Here is a 17356-nt window from a genome sequence, read left to right on the forward strand (position 1 = left end):
TACATCAACACACAACACAAGAAACATAATAACACAGACCAACCCATCACCAGTACCAGCAACCAAAGATATCATATAAACCAAATACAAAACAATCAACAATAAAAAAGAATCCTAAAAATAACAATACAAATTAATCTAAACACAGTACATCATACATATTTCAACACAAAAACTTCCAACGACCGATGTCTTCTCTGTCCTTGAAGCGTCAGGGTCAGAGGTTGCTAGCACGTGTACCCAGTTGGAGAACAGCCTTTACCGCTGTCTCAGATTGATAACACTTTCATAGTCAGGAGCTTCCATTTTCGTTGCGCTAGGAACAGAACCTCTCTCCTAGCTTTGTATAACCACCACATCACTTCTCAACTGACCTCAATCACACGATATAGAAACAAACAAACAATACACAAATAATGACATTCAGTTATCATAACACATAATTCTCCAACAGTAAGCATAGGACAAAGGGAATGCATTAATGCATAGATCTTCACCTCAGGTGAGGACTAGTCTTCTGAAAAGTTCATTAACGTGGACTGAGTGACTGATTTCCCAAAAACAGTCAATGAGGCCCTGCCTCCTAAGAAAGTCAAAAATCATGTCTGCTATAATAGGTGCTCCTATCTTAGCAAAATAAGTTTCCCATGCCCCTAAGACCGTTTCCAGCCATGCTATCATCTGCTGTCCATTCCCGTCGTTCCCTTTGATCTGCTGCTTCACTACCCTATTCATAGTCTTTAATCTTTTCCTAACTGGTCGTCGTCCGTCAGTGTCATTGAGGTTCAGGCAGCCGCCTGGTCCCCTCCCACGCTGATCAAGGTCTGGGGAGTCGCCCTCAGCATCATCTGAAGCATGGTGCAGGCACTCGCCAGCATCCCCAGTAGCACAGGTGTCCAGGCTTTGGACACCCCCAGGCTGGACCTCCAGACTGTCAACACTCTCTGCTTCGTTGGTTTCTGGTTCATTGGCATCTGGACAGCTTTCCACTGTCCCCTCGGTTTCAGGCACTGCCGGTAATGTCACTGGCTGTAACACTGGCATTGCCACTGGCTCAGGCAACACCACAGCATCTCGTCGTAGCTCCTCCTTCTCAGGTTCTCTGGGGACCTCGGCACCTGTTGGCACAACATCCTGCCTACTCTGTACATCCACCCCCCTGTCCACCACCCGTGGCCCTATTGGGGTAGGGATATGCCCAGACACCACTGGTGTACCCACTCTGATGTTGTTTCTCCAACAGACCCCACATTGACCTAAAGCATGGTCAATCTGTTCCATCAAATATGGACTCCAAAACCCATATTCCTTGGTGATCTTGCGTCTTACCTCCCCCCTAGCCACATGTGCTAATCCATGAGCTTCCCGTATTAACATGCCTATTAAATCTGAGGGTGCTACAACCAACCCCTCATGATTCCTCCATAGACCTGTGTCATCCTGACTTGCCCCCCTTGCTAAGCCAAACGTTCTTGTCTAACATAGTTGCTCTACTCTGTAACATCAATAAATCCTCAAGTGTGACCATGCCCTGTAATTGCTTTTCATGTGTGACCAGAAGACATCTTCTGCAGCCCTGTTACCTTGTGTGACATGTGATGAGTCAGACCTGTGTGTGGCACACTTCACTATGGCTAATTCCTTTGGCTTCATCATGGCTTGTAACAGCTTCATGATCTGTGCGTGATGCTGTATAGGCGTACCATCAGTTCTCTTAAAACCCCGCCCCCTCCATACAGCCCCATTAAAATGACAAACATTATGTGCATAAGCAGAGTCGGTGTACACTGTCACTCTCCGTCCGGTTCCCAAGTTGCATGCTTCTGTGAGGGCAATCAACTCAGCCAACTGAGCCGAGCAAGGCTGAGGAACTGCCTCAGCCTGTTCTACAATAAACTTTGAATTCTGTGCTTTAACTAAGGAATACCCAGCGCACAACGTTTCTCCTACCCCGTAACAAGACCCATCAACCCAATATTCTATATCAGCTCCCTTTAAAGGCAAAGCTTGTAGGTCTGTTCTATGCTTAATCACTCTGGCTGTCGATGGAATCTGAACATCGGATGGCACCGTCACCTGACAGCCGTCAGGTGTGCATTTTACTGTACAGTTCAATTGGCATAGAGCATCTCTCCCTAGCAGCCCTGTTGGCGTGTGTTCTGACACAGGTGTTGACAGAGTTGCTCTCTGTCCCTTGTACTCTAAGTCTACAAGCTCAGTTGTAGGAATCAGCTGTTTAATTCCCTCAAATCCGATTGTCTTGACATATTCTCCAGACATAGGGAGGTGCGTGGCGTCTTCAGGCTTCTTTGTCACCACCAGCTGGCACCTCCCACTCGGATCTTCCGGGCACCCCTATAGGCCAGCTGCTGGGCCTCCGTAAGGGTTCATCACTCCTGGAGCAGGTGTAGTAGGGGGCCAATATCCTCCTCCTTGGCTCCCCCCTGCGCCCCCCTGGGGCCTGTTGCAGCAGGTACAGGCTAGATGTCCATTCTGGTCGCATTGGTAACACGGTTCTAGCATCTTCTTCCCTGCTGCTGTCCATCCCCCTGGTGGTGGTCCTTGGCCAGGCTGTGTGTACGGCTGGTATGGAACCGCTTGCACCCCTGGTGGCCCTTGTGGGTATGGATACCCCCCTTGTGGCCCCTGTGGGTAGGACTGGTAAGTAGCAGGATACCCCCCTTGTGGCCCCTGTGAGTAGGACTGGTAAGTAGCAGTCTGCACTCCAGGTGGCTGTTGCTGTGGGGCTAAAGCCTGCACTCCCTCTATGTTCCTCTCGCTTTCAGTCAATTGCATATGAGTCAATATTCTGAGTGTTTCTTCGTCTCGTGTCTTCTGTATCTGAATATTCTTTCGATATAACTCAACTTGATGAGCTACGTGGTCTATATAAACAGCTTTGTTCATGTGTCGTAGCCCCACCACTTCTGCTAGCTTATCCTTAACTGGGGTAGGAAGCCCTTCTTGTATTTTTTCCCTGATTATGGATTTTTCTAAGGGGTTATCTTCAGCGTCTTTCCCTGTCACACTTCTCCATTGAGAGTGCACACGGGCCACAAAACCCCGGGGATTTTCATCCCCCCCCAGTGGCTTCACAATGATATTGTCTGGGTGAATGTGAGTAGGGTAGGTCTCTCTGATTGCTTTCCACAGCCTGCCTCTGTTTGCTGCGAAGAGCTCTGGATCATAAACTGATGTATTGATATATCTATGAAGTCCTGCCTTCATCAATATTTCCTGCATTGTATCCAATCCTGCAATAAAAGCTAAGAGTCTTTTCAGGTCTCCCATTGCGGCCTGCGTTCCTGTCAGTATCACGTCGACCTCTCGCGTCCACGAATGTCCTCCCTCCTCCAGAACTGGGAGTTTCTCGATCACTTCAGACAGATCTGTATGATGCCACGGATGATATTCCATCTTGTTACCCCGAATCAGCACTGGACAGTTCTTTAATGTATTTGATGACATTCGGTGACAATCTTCCTCTTTTTCCGCTTTCTCCGGGCGTCTTCTCCCACCTTTCCTTTCGGCTGTGGCTATCATCTTCCTGACCTGCGCGTTGTAGCCTCCATCTGCATTGTCGTCATCACTTGAGTCTTCACTGCCATCTTCGCTGTCATCTTCCTCGTCACTCCTGTCGTCCCCTTTTCCCCTTGGCTCCTTCTTCTTCTTCTGGGAATGGTCCTCCAGTGCCTTAGCATATGGAGGGGGACTGGAGACAGGACACATGTCTGGGGATGAAATGTTCAATTTCTGTTCCAGTGTTCTGGCCAATTCTTTTTTCTTTTCCGGTTCCATCTGAGCTATTTTCTGTCCCTCTACCTTAAATAGATCTAAAATAGCTAACTCTAACTTGCGTTTCTCTGATCTAATCTTTCCTCTTTGATGTGCTTTGTGCCCATTGATAAGTATTTCCAATGTTGCAATTATTTGTAAATTAAGGCTGCCCTCTTTCGGCCACGGCTGTTCAATGTATGCCCAACGGCTATTCCATTTCGTAGACATTTTGCTAATTTCCCTAACAAGAGGATTCATTTTTTCCACTACAGCCATAGGGGATAACGTAGCCAACATTCCACGATGTTCACTAATATCTTTTAACAGCTTCGTTGAATTCGACCCCATTCTACTTGCTCAATATGCTGACAATATTCTATATTAGATAAGGTGTACGCTTCTTACAACCCACCTTCCTATTGTCTTGTTTGCTAAACAAATGCTAGTCCAATATAACTGTATTAACCATCCCCACAAAACCCTGCAACTCAGAATAACAGATTTGCCTCTTGTGTATGTCAGTGCAGTATTAACTTAAATCTAATCTCTGTGTAAGTACTTTATACTTAAATGTGTTTCCTAATTGTTTATGAATATGTGTCACTTAATTACTCATTCAATACTAATTACAGTTCTGGTCAACACAATTATTAAATCACAAAGGCTGGTCAACACCTAAGTATTCACCGATTTACAAAAACCCTTTTACTGCTTAATTATCAATACAAACTATTCTGCTATTCCTAATCAAATACTGTGAAAACGAACTTAACTTGAAATAAAAAGATGTAAAACACGAATATTAATTACAACCTGTAAAGAAATCGACTTGTTATTTGGAAAAGAATGAATGATTAATTATTAATTACAATCTGTAAAGAAATCGACTTGTTATTGGGAAAGAATGAATGATTAATTAGACTTAGTCATTGTACAATCGTACACTTCATTGATGTAAACCTGTGAAGTCATTCAGCTATTATCGAAAAAAGAAATGATTATTATTAGATTATCACAAAACAATTGATCAAAGTTCTGTGAAACAGAAAATGAAATGATCTGAATAATTAATTCAATCAATTAGTAATTAATTAAATTAATTAAAGTAATATATAACGATCATTTACAAACATCATCAATGAAGGAGGGTTGTATTTCATCAATTTACAGAGAGCCAATGTTTTAAAAATGTCTTGTCGTATTTTGTCCAGCAGGCGGCGCCAAGCAACCGACTTGCGTATCGATTGCGCATGCGCCAGCTCCTCCGTGTAAAATGGAGTAGGGGAAGGAGGGGCTAGTCTTTGTCCTTCTCCTCTGAGGGGAAACCCGCTGCTGTGAAAAGATTAGTCTCACAACATATATTTTGCTTTCCACAATACTTGTTATTTTCCACGACACAACAATTTCACGATTATCTTTCAATCCAGTTAAACTATTATTTATCTCATTCAAATATTCTACAATGTATTCACGTTTTCCTCATAGAGATGGCCTCTGTGTGTCCGCGCGTGTCTGCGCGCGTGCCCGAGCGTGCGTGTTATCGCTCCGTTTACAACAATGGACAATGCAAATGGCGCCTAAGCTCCGCTGAAAGGACACTGCAAATGGCGCCTAAGCTCCGCTTACACAATGGCGTCCTTTCACACATACAAAGAGTCTCATATGTTTTTCACTGCTACAATACAAAATAGACTACACAGTCCATTTATACTTTAACACAATTCTACACACACACTCACGATATTCCGTAATACCGTCCAAACAATATCTATTAGTTACAAAACTAATATCTTAACACAATATTACACAAAACAGCGAATTACCAAATTCGGCTCTCTCCCCAACCCCAGCTTAAAGACTATGAAAGATGTGTTTCCTTTTCCAACAAGTTACTTTACTTTAAACCTTAAAGTTGAAGGTTGTTTTAGTCTCAAAGAAAATGCTTGAAAACACAGCTGTTGCACACGCGCCTCTAGCAGTTTAAACAGAAAATAGCGCTATTTTCGTTCTTACCGTCTTCAGAGCTGTGGCTTCAGCTTAAGTTTTCAAACGTAGATTTCCCTTTTTAGACTCCGTTGCTAGGCTCGCCATGTGTCGTATATTTCTAACCTGTTGGCTACTAAAATGAAGAATAGTTATTGAGCAGGTTAAGACCATTTATTCAAAATGCAAAAGTACACAGACATCAAAGATGGACGCTGGTCTGGCAGAGAGAGACAGAGAGAGCAGAGAGAGGGGGAGGGGGACCGAGAGCAGCTGCTGGGTTAGGCACAGAGAGAGAGAGAGAGAGAGAGAGAGAGAGAGAGAGAGAGAGAGGGGGAGGGGGACAGAGAGAGAGAGAGAGAGAGGGAGCTGCTTGGTCAAGAGGTGAGGGAGAAGAGAGGCCGGGCCAGAGCCCACATCCTTACTTATAAACTTGGTCAAGATGCAGTCACAGCCAGTGGTCCTATCAGGTCAGGGGGAGGGGCCAGGAGGTCATAAATACCTTGCCCCACAGTCAGGAGCAAACATATAGGCCCATTATTAAGTACAAATAAACTACACTGAAAACAACCCAGATTTACATTACCACCTGTCCACAAACAAAGTGTTTACTGGGACGTCAGGCAAAATACAAAACGACCTGATTTTTGCTATTGCTGAAGTGATGGAAGAAGAGATCAAAATGGAGATTAAAAAGGCACCCTTTGTCGCTATTATGGTGGACGAGACGACAGACGTGGGTAATGTAGCGATCTTAAAGATGTTAGTTTAACACTCTTCATTGTAAATGCGGATTTATTGATTAAAAATGCTTCGGAAATATTAATATAACTCTGTTGTACTTGTCTGACTATGTTAAGGTGATGCAACGCCCGGTTATACTGTGTTTCTGTCTAGTTTCTAGAGCCATGGCGTCATAACTGTTATGACACGGGGGCGAGGGAGCTCAAGGACACGACACCGGAGGCAGAATATAGTGTTAGCCCCGTAGGGTATTTATTTACAGTGCAGGTGGGTGGAAACACAGATGATGAGTCCGGAGGTTTCAGCCTGGCGGGCTGGGGGTTTCAACCTGGCGGGATGGCGGTAGTGGTTGGCATAGGCTGTGGAGGAACAGGAAAGCAGGGTAAGTCTCCACGGTAGGCCAGTACACAAGATATCAACGAATCATAAGAATAGGCACAAGAGCAAAGTTCATAACTAATCACAGCGGATACTTGCCAGGTCATTCTTAGGGAAGAACTGACGGTGATTGAAGGGAGTCCAGGGTAGATGTAGCCAGAGGGTTGATTGGGGAGTGGAGACAGGTGTGTGGGTTTGACTGTGGCTGGATAACCCTCCAATCACCGGGAACGAGCTTCACCTGCGGCGGAGAGCACGCTGTGCTCGGGTTGTGGGGGCGGGGGAGGGCGTGTGTGACGGCCCAGCCGTAACAGGACCCCCCCCCGAGGGGGAGCCTCCTGGCGACCGGCCCGGAGCCTCCGGGTGGGCCCGATAGAAGTCCCTGAGGAGGACTGGGGACATGATCTGGGACCGGGGAATCCAGCTCCGTTCCTCTGGGCCATATCCTTCCCAGTCCACCAGGTACTGGAAACCCCGGCCACAGCGACGAGCCCTGAGGAGCCTCCTTACCGCCCACTGGGGGTGGCCATCCACCAACTGAGGAGGGGGCGGTGCAGGGGCTGGTGGCATCAGGTCGCTGGCGACATGGGGCTTAACCCGGGAGACGTGGAACACCGGGTGGATCCGACGGAGGGAGTGAGGGAGGACCAGCCGGATGGCAGCGGGGTTGATGACCCGGTCGATGACGTAGGGGCCGATGTACCTCGACGCCAACTTCCGGGAGGGGACATTGAGGGGGAGATCCGCCGTGGAGAGCCAGACCCTCTGGCCCACCTGGTACACCGGAGCTGGAGTGCGACGACGGTTGGCGCTTCGGGTAGTTCGGGCGGTGGCCCGAAGCAAGGCCGAGCGTACGGAGGTCCAGACCCGACGACAGCGAAGGAGGTGTGCCTGGACTGATGGTACCGACGCTTCGCCCTCCTGGGTAGAAAGCAGGGGTGGCTGGTACCCCAAGGAGCACTCGAAGGGGGACCGGCCGGTGGCTTCATTCACCATGGCGTTCAGGGAGTACTCCACCCAGGGTAGGTCCTTGCTCCAGGAGGATGGATGGAGGGAGGACATGCAGCGGAGTGCCGACTCCAGGCTCTGGTTGGCTCTCTCCGCCTGCCCATTGGTCTGGGGATGGTAGCCGGAGGAGAGGCTGGTCGTGGCCCCAATCCCCGAACAGAAGGCCTGCCACACCTTGGATGTGAACTGGGGGCCACGGTCGGAAACCACATCCTGGGGAAGCCCGTAAAGCCGGAAGACGTGGGTGGTGAGTAGCTCCGCCGTCTCCGCCGAGGTCGGTAGCTTTGCCAGAGCTACCAACCGCACGGACTTGGAGAAGCGGTCCACGATGGTGAGGATGACCGTGTTGCCTAGGGACGGGGGAAGGCCGGTCACGAAGTCCATGGCGAGGTGGGACCACGGTCGACCGGGCACGGGTAGAGGCCGCAGCAGTCCTGAAGGCGGCCGGTGGGATGCCTTGCTGCGAGCGCAGGTAGGGCAGGCCGAGACGAACTCCCTGACGTTCGCGGCCATGGTGGACCACCAGAACCGCCGGCGCAGGAAGGACAGTGTGCGTAGGGCCCCAGGATGGCAGGCGAAGCGGCTGGCGTGGCCCCACTGCATCACCTTGGTTCTGACGGCGTCCGGGACGAAGAGACGGCCGGGGGACCCCGGTCGGGGATCTGGCTGGGTGCGCTGTGCAGCTCTGACCACCGCCTCGATCTCCAGGGTGACCACTCCAACGACCCGGGAGGATGGAACGATGGTGTCAGGAGTGGTGGGTTCCTCCTCTGCGGCATGGAGCCGAGAAAGGGAGTCAGCCTTGGCGTTCAGGGAGCCCGGACGGAACGTGAGGTGGAAGTTAAACCGCCCGAGGAACAGGGCCCAGCGTGCCTGACGGGAGTTCAACCGCCTGGCCGACTTGATGTAGGTTAGGTTCTTGTGGTCCGACCAGACGGTGAAGGGGTGCTCTGCGCCCTCCAGCCAGTGCCGCCACTCGTGGAACGCCTCCACCACCGCCAGCAGCTCGCGGTTCCCGATGTCGTAGTTGGCCTCGGCGGAGGTATAACGGCGGGAGTAGAAGGCGCAGGGGTGCACGGTCTGGTCCTCCGATCGTTGAGAGAGCACGCCACCGACGCCCGTGTCTGAGGCGTCCACTTCCACAATGAAGGGCCTAGAGGGGTCTGGGTTGATTAGGACCGGCGCCGAGGTGAAGAGCCTCTTCAGGTCACTGAAGGCAGCGCTGGCTGCTGGTGTCCACGTGAACTGGCGCAGGGGGGAGGTGAGGGCAGTGAGGGGGGCGGCTACCCGGCTGAAGTCCCGGATGAATCGCCGGTAGAAGTTGGCAAAGCCGAGAAATGACTGCAGCTGTTTCCGGGTGGTAGGTTGGCCCCACTCGACGACGGCCCGAGTCTTCTTGGGGTCAGGCCGAGTCAACCCACCCTCCACGATGAGCCCCAGGAATTCCACAGAGTGAGTGTGGAACGAGCACTTCTCAGCCTTAATAAAAAGGCGATTCTCCAGTAGGCGCTGGAGGACTAGGCGGACATGTTGGACATGCTCCTCAGGGTTCCTGGAGAATACTAGGATGTCATCCAGGTAGAGGACGACAAAGATGTCCAGCATGTCCCTGAGGACGTCGTTCATGAGGGCCTGAAAGACGGAGGGGGCGTTAGTGAGACCAAAGGGCATGACCAGGTACTCATAGTGGCCACGGGGGGTCTTGAACGCCGTCTTCCACTCGTCACCCTCACGAATCCGGACCAGATGGTAGGCGTTCCGGAGGTCCAGCTTAGTGAAGATGGTGGCCCCAAGGAGGGGCTCAAAGTTGGAGCTCATGAGGGGGAGAGGATAGGTGTTCCGGACGGTGATGGCATTGAGCTCACGGTAGTCAATGCATGGCCTGAGGGTTCCATCCTTCTTCTTCACGAAGAAAAACCCCGCTGCCACCGGGGAGTGTGATGGACGGATGAGCCCCTCAGCCAGACAGTCGGAGATGTAGGTGTCCATGGCTGCCTTCTCCGGGGGGGCAAGGTTGTAGAGGCGACTGACCGGAAGTTTGTTGCCAGGGCGGAGCTCGACGGCACAGTCGTAGGGCCGGTGAGGCGGCAGGGTGCGAGCACGCTCCTTGCTGAAGGCCTCTCCGAGGTCGTGGTAGACCTCTGGGATGGAGGAGAGGTCAGGGGGAGCCGGAGGCGGTCGCAGAGGCGATGTGGGGGTATGGGCGGCACGGAGGCACCGGGCGTAGCATGCGGTACTCCAGCTCAGGATACGTCCCTCACCATAGCTGACATGGGGAATGTGGAGCTCGAGCCACGGTCGTCCCAGGATGAGCGGGGACTGGGGGGTCTTGAGGATGTAAAACCGGATCTCCTCCACATGGTTCCCCGAGACGGTCAAGGAGAGGGGTGTAGAGCGGTGGGTGAGAGGCCCCAGGCTGTGTCCGTCTAGGGCTGAGACGGAGAGGGGGGTCTCGAGGGCAACGAGGGGAACGGCAGCTGAGCGGGCCAGCTGGGCGTCCATAAAGTTCTCGTCTGCTCCTGAGTCAATAATGGCCTCGACCGTGAGGTTCTGCCCCTGCCAGGAGAGGGTGACAGAGAACCTGGCTGGGCTGGTGGTAGGTGGGGATTGAGAGAGACGGCTCACCCGGATTCCCCCTTCGGGTGAGCCTGCCCTTTTGATAGGGACGGGCAGGTGTCACGGAGGTGTCCCTTCTCTCCACAGTAGAGGCACAGGCCCTGGGCCCTTCTCCTCTCTTTCTCCGCCGTGGTGAGGCGGGCTCGACCAAGCTGCATCGGCTCCTCGCCAGTGCATGGGGTGTAGGTCGACTCCCGTGCGGAGGAGGGGTTGGCTGTGACGATAGGGTCCTGGGGGCGTGGCGAGCTGGTCTGGTAGCGCCCTCTCTCTCTCCGACGCTCCCGGGAGCGCTCGTCAACGTCGATGGCTAGGGCCACTAGTTCGTCCAGGGCGGCGGGTCTGTCCCGGACGAGCTCGTCCTTGATGGCCTCACTCAGCCCCTGGCGGAAAGCAGATCGCAGTGCCCTGTCATTCCATCCGCTTCCGGCTGCCAGGGTGCGAAACTCGGTAGAGTAGGCCGCCGCGGTCCGGTTCCCCTGGTGGAGTGACATCAGTCGCGCCCCGACCTCCTGTCCTGCAGTGGGGTGGTCGAAAACCCTCCTGAACTCCGTGAGGAAGGTAGCGTAGTCACCGAACAGGTCAGGGCGGGCGCAGAGGGTGGCCTGGACCCAATTCAGGGCGTCGCCGGTGGTGAGGTTGGTGATGAACGCCACCCGGGCTGCCGGCGACCAGAACTGGCTGGGCTGATGGGAGAACACCAACTCGCACTGGAGGATGAAGCCTCGGAACTGGGCGAAGGCTCCGTCGAAGGGGCGGGGGCTGGCTAGGTGGGGCTCCCGTGGCTGTCCAGTAGGTGGTGCCGGTAGCTGGGCAGGGTCAGGGAGAGCAGGGGGGGGGGCAAAGGCTGCGAGCGCGGCCACCTGTGCTGTAAGCGCTTGGGTCGTAGAGATGAGGTGCTGCATCTGGGTGGCGCGGTGCTCCTGGTTAGCCTCCTGGGTTGTCAGGCGAGTGTTCAGGGCCTGGCACGCTGTAGCGGCCGCCTGGAGGAGGTGAGTGTGTTCCGCGAGGATCTGGATAGCCGTCGGGCCGGATCCAGGGGTGGGAGATGGTGTCCGGTCCTTCGTGTCGTCTGAGCCCAATTGCATGGTCAGTTCTTCTGTTATGACACGGGGGCGAGGGAGCTCAAGGACACGACACCGGAGGCAGAATATAGTGTTAGCCCCGTAGGGTATTTATTTACAGTGCAGGTGGGTGGAAACACAGATGATGAGTCCGGAGGTTTCAGCCTGGCGGGCTGGGGGTTTCAACCTGGCGGGATGGCGGTAGTGGTTGGCATAGGCTGTGGAGGAACAGGAAAGCAGGGTAAGTCTCCACGGTAGGCCAGTACACAAGATATCAACGAATCATAAGAATAGGCACAAGAGCAAAGTTCATAACTAATCACAGCGGATACTTGCCAGGTCATTCTTAGGGAAGAACTGACGGTGATTGAAGGGAGTCCAGGGTAGATGTAGCCAGAGGGTTGATTGGGGAGTGGAGACAGGTGTGTGGGTTTGACTGTGGCTGGATAACCCTCCAATCACCGGGAACGAGCTTCACCTGCGGCGGAGAGCACGCTGTGCTCGGGTTGTGGGGGCGGGGGAGGGCGTGTGTGACGGCCCAGCCGTAACAATAACGATGGTATTAAGAGGTAGAATAATTCAGGTAGGAATGTGTCGGACATCACTGAAGGCCTAGGTGTGAAATGCACCGCCCGCCACTGCCTGAACTTCTCATTGGCTGGTTAGAAGGACTACATTTCCCATCATGCCGAGGTTTGTAACATCCGGGGTGACACAAGCACGTGTTTACATCCAAGGCCGGTTTAAAGTTCTGCGTAAAGTCGACGCCGTAGCCTTGCGTAGTCCCGCGTGGGCCCGCCTTGCCTACGGAGAGGCTTGACGTGCACATCTCCAAAAGGTCCAGCTGCGGACATCACGCCTATCACCCGGACGCTTGATTGACCATATTTGGTTGGAGCGCGTCATCAAACCGCGCCTGCATATTTGCATATTGCGCCTGCATATTTGCATATTTGGTTCGGACTACGTCATCGCCTTACGACGGTGGAAACCAAATAAACACATTTCCAGCAATGGATTCGACAGTTAGGCCCATATATATATTTGGTCACAGACAGAATTTGTGTTATTTTAGCTGTTTACCAAAACCTCTGTTAAAGTCATACACAAGTTACAGTCATATAATGAATATGAATGAATGAATGAATCTTTATTTCGAACATGATTTAAAAATAAAAATAATAAATAACTAATAACTAATATGTAGAGTACAGTCCTATCAATTGTTCGAAAAGGAGTAGGAAGAAGCCTGTCCTACCCCTGTTTATACTTAACAATTATGCTTACATTATATAATCCAATTAATTAATACATATATTTCAGTATCATCCGTTCTAATACTTTTTCATTCTTAATATTGACACAAAATAAATAAATATATTTTTTCCATTCTTAATACTGAAACAACACAACATAAATAAATAACAAACGTCAGTATCCACAATGTAATACAGAAGAAAAAGACACAGAAAACCACACCTTAGTTTCCAGAAGATTAACAACCTTCCCTTTCCTAATTTTGGTATTTAACAAAAAATAATAATTTAAACCTTTTTTTTAAATAGAGCAATATTTCTGCTTTCCTTCATATTTTCCTCTAGCCCATTCCATATGGTAACTCCGTAGAATGATATGCACCTGCTCCTGAGATGGGTGCGAGCATAACCCTTGTTAAAGTTGTGGTTACCTCTCAAATGACCTCTCCCCTTATCCCTCTCTATAAATCATTTGTTAATGTTACGTGGGAGTTCTTGAGTCTTTGCTTTATACATTAACTGTGCCAATTTAAATTTGAATAAGTCCATCAGCTTTAAGGCATTTGACATTAGGAACAAGTTATTAGTGTGATCACGAAATCCGACCTTATGTACAATCCTCATAGCTTTTTTCTGTAGTGTAATCAATGGTTTAAAGTGCTTTTGTATGCATTTCCCCATATCTCCACACAGTAACTCAAATAGGGTAAGACAAGACAACAATATAGAGTATCCAACATCCTCTGTTCCAGAATATGTTTTGCCCTGCACAATACTGCAATACTCCTTGATACTTGGGATCTAACGTATCTTATATGAGATTTCCAACATAATTTACTGGGCTTAAAGTGCAGACTCTCAGCTTTAGGTTAAGGGCATACACATCCAAATTGAAGGAAGGGTTTATGAATTATAGCTCTTTTATATATAATAACCAAAAGTAATTAGACAATTGACTCAAAAGCTGTTTCATGGGCCAGTGTGGGCTATTTATTCCTTCATTATTTCTTTATCAATTAAGCAGGTAAAAGGTCTGAGTTGATTCCAAGTGTGGCATTTGCATTTGGAGGCTGTTGCTGTATACGCACAACATGCATTCAACAGAGCTCTCAATGCAAGTGAAACAGGCCATCCTTAGGCTGTAAAAACAAAACAAAAATCCATCAGAGAGATAGTGGGAACATTAATAGTGGCCAAATTAACTGTTTGGTACATTCTGAGAAAAAAATAATGCACTGGTGAGCTCGGCACCACAAAAAGGTCTGGACGTCCATGGAAGACAAGAGTGGTGGATGATCACAGGATCCTTTACATGGTAAAGAAAAACCCCTTCACAACATCCAGCCAAGTGAAGAACAGTCTCCAGGAGTTAGGCATATCATTATCCATGTGTACCATAAAAGAAAGACTTCACACAAGCAAATACAGAGGGTTCACCACAAGGTGCAAACCATTCATAAGCCTCAAGAATAGAAAGGCCAGATTAGACTTTGACCAAAAACATCTAAAAAAGCCAGCCCTGTTCTGGAACAGCATTCTTTGGACCGATGGAACTAAGATCAACCTGTACCAGAATGATGGGAAGAAAAAAGTATGGCTTGGAACGGCTCATGATCCGACGCATACCACATCACCTGTAAAACACTGTGGAGGCAGTGTGTTGACATGGACATGCATGGCTTCCAATGGCACTGGGTCACTAGTGTTTATTGATGATGTGAAGACAGAAGCAGACAGATGAATTCTGAAGTGTTTAGGGATATTCTGTCTGCTCAGATTCAGACAAATTCAGCAAAGTTGATTGGATGGTGCTTCACAATACAGATGGACAATGACCCAAAATATAGTGTGTAAGCAACCCAGGAGTTTTTTAAGGCAAAGAAGTGGAATATTCTGCAATGGCCAGAGTCAATCACCTGATCTCAACCCAATCAAGCAGTTCACTGCATTTCACTTGCTGAAGACAAAACTAAAGGCAGAAAGACCCACGAACAAACAACAACTGAAGACTGCTGCAGTAAAGGCCTGACAAAGCATCACAAAGGAGGAAACCCAGCATTTGGTGATGTCCATGTGTTCCAGACTTCAGGCAGTCATTGCCTGCAAAGGATTCTCGACCAAGTATTAAAAATGAACATTTTATTTATGATTGTTAATTTGTCCAATTACTTTTGAGCTCCTGAAAATAGGGGACTGTGTATAAAAATGGTTGCAATTCCTAAATGTTTCATACAATATTTTTGTTCAACCCCTTGAATTAAAGCTGAAAGTATGCACTTCAATTATATCTTGATTGTTTCATTTCAAATCCTTTGTGGTGGCATACAGAGACAACATTATGGAAATTGTGTCACTGTCCAAATACTTCCAGACCTAACTGTATATAAATAAAAGAATGTCAATGACCCCATGTGTGGGACTTTATTAGGTCAAACAGGTTTGAGGGGTCAGGCAAAGGACTTGGTGGAGTCAGGCAAGGGTCAGGCGATCATCATTGTAATCCATGGAGCAGGGCAGGAACCGTGGTGCAAGGTGCTGGGCTGGAGGTGTCCATGGTGCTGAGTGCCCAAGTGTTACAACCCTTCTGTCTACAGTAAAATAAGGGCCTAACAGGGTAGAGTGCAGAATGTACAGGTGTGTTGCAACACAAATGCCAAAAAAAGTGTACAAGGGATCAAATCAATTCAAGTTTTATTTGTATCTCACCATTATATGGTCTTTGAGCAAAGAACAGAAAAGGAAGCTGAAAGACCATAGAGACAATGTTGAAAGAGCACTTGCGATAAAGTGCAAACAGCAATGATGTCTTGATTGAAGCGCATTCAGTCGCATCTTGTGAGATGCGCTATAGCTGCTTCTCACTGTTGAGACAAAATGTTATAAAGAAGTGATTAATAAATAATTTAAGAAACTCACATTCATCAGTGGTTGCAAACTGTCATGGAAATTGTATTAGGACTCTCCTCATGTTTCCAGCTTACCTCAAGTCATACTGTGGTCCACATGTATACATTTCCATGGCTTTCTCATTGGAAACACAGTTTACAGCTGCAATGGCGTGGACTGTTGCCTGTGTCATGAAGTGATTAAAGCCACACGTTCACCAGTTATAGTCAAATGTAGATGATTTACACTAATGTCACCATTGGAGGGGCTACACAACCAAATGTGTTCTGGTTTCCTGCCGGGCGAGATTACAGGCCTGCCCTTACAATGGCAGCAAATGACCACATCTATAGCAACTTCAGTTTGTTTCTGTCTGTTTTCCCTGCAACTGGAAACATCCAATGAGGCAAAGATTCACTATCCAGGCTTCTGACATCTTTGTCCATGGTAACATCACTTTCCTAAATGGATACACACATAAGCATGACTATGTGTACAGCTGTGAATGGTGGATAGTATGTTTGTATGCAATAAACTTCATTCACACTAACCAATTCTTTAGGAGGAAAGCTGTAAGGCCTCTTGAAGTACGCGTGGTCCTCGTCAGTGTCCAGTGGCATCTGTACAGAGTCCACCATTATTGCCAGTATGTTTTATATGAAAGGGTTAACTACTTCAAAAAGAGATCCAGGCTGGATTCAGAATGACACAGTACCACTAAACATATTGCATGTGCCATAAAGTTGCATGGAGTATGTGTTTTAGGAGCAGTAGCCCATTCAGAAACAGGCACACGGTCATAGATACTTAGTGAGAGATGCACTGACCATGGTGTTGCTTGCATGCCTCCTTTTAAGACTTGAATAGGTCCTGAATACAGGTGGGACACTGTCGTGAAGGGTCGCTCTGCCTTCCTCACTAAAGTGAGCAAACTTCCTTCCAAATCTGAAATTAACACACATTCTCTTCACCGGAAGGTTGAATTGTAGGGCCAGGTGTTACCCCAAAGTCCTCTTGATAATAAATGTACAAATACAATTATTATTTTTGTAGCACTGCAGCATACCCTTCCAGCCCAAGGTTTTCCACCAGGACAATACACCACCACCTTCTCAGGAGAGACATGTCATCCTAAAGAAAGAGCAGTTACTCAATTTGCATTCAACGTCTTATAGCATATTGATATAATGGGTTCTTGTTTTCTTAATACTTACAATGCTGAAGTCAAAGGTAGCCTCCATGGCGAAATACCAGGCATACTGTAATGAGAAAAGACACAAATGGCGCTTTTCCACTACGTTGCAGACCTGGTGCTGACCTGGTGCTGACCTAGGTCTGCCCGCTTCGGTTCCCTTTTCCATTCGTCGGTCCGGGTCGCTTCAGTCCTAGGTCCCAGGTACCACATCCGAGCAGGGTCCCAGGGTCCCAGGTCCCAGGTCCCACACCGTTGATTGGTCAATGGACAATCGTCATCCCATGTCCCATCCCATATTATTTCTTCACTAACCGCCATCTTGAAAATACCACATTCACTAGGAAAATGTCACTACATTTTCTGTAATAGCTTATTAATAAAGATTCGGAAAATTATTCTGACCATCGTATTATCTTAGTTTAATGTCATTTCAATGAATCATATAACTTTTA

General features: G+C 48.8%; 1 long non-coding RNA gene across 1 annotated transcript; it reads right to left on the reverse strand.

Annotated features, from left to right (window-relative positions):
- Positions 1–15601: 15601 nt before the first annotated feature.
- LOC308163030 lies at positions 15602–16665 on the reverse strand. The gene is made up of 4 exons (XR_013937594.1): positions 16537–16665; positions 16261–16329; positions 15805–15893; positions 15602–15684 (listed from the first exon to the last, which is right to left on the reverse strand). It is a non-coding gene; the product is annotated as an uncharacterized lncRNA (long non-coding RNA).
- Between the last annotated feature and the right edge of the window lie 691 nt (positions 16666–17356).

The sequence above is a fragment of the Nansenia antarctica genome (assembly GCF_963989245.1).
Source record: "Nansenia antarctica genome assembly, chromosome: 7".
NCBI classification, from domain to species: domain Eukaryota; kingdom Metazoa; phylum Chordata; class Actinopteri; order Argentiniformes; family Microstomatidae; genus Nansenia; species Nansenia antarctica.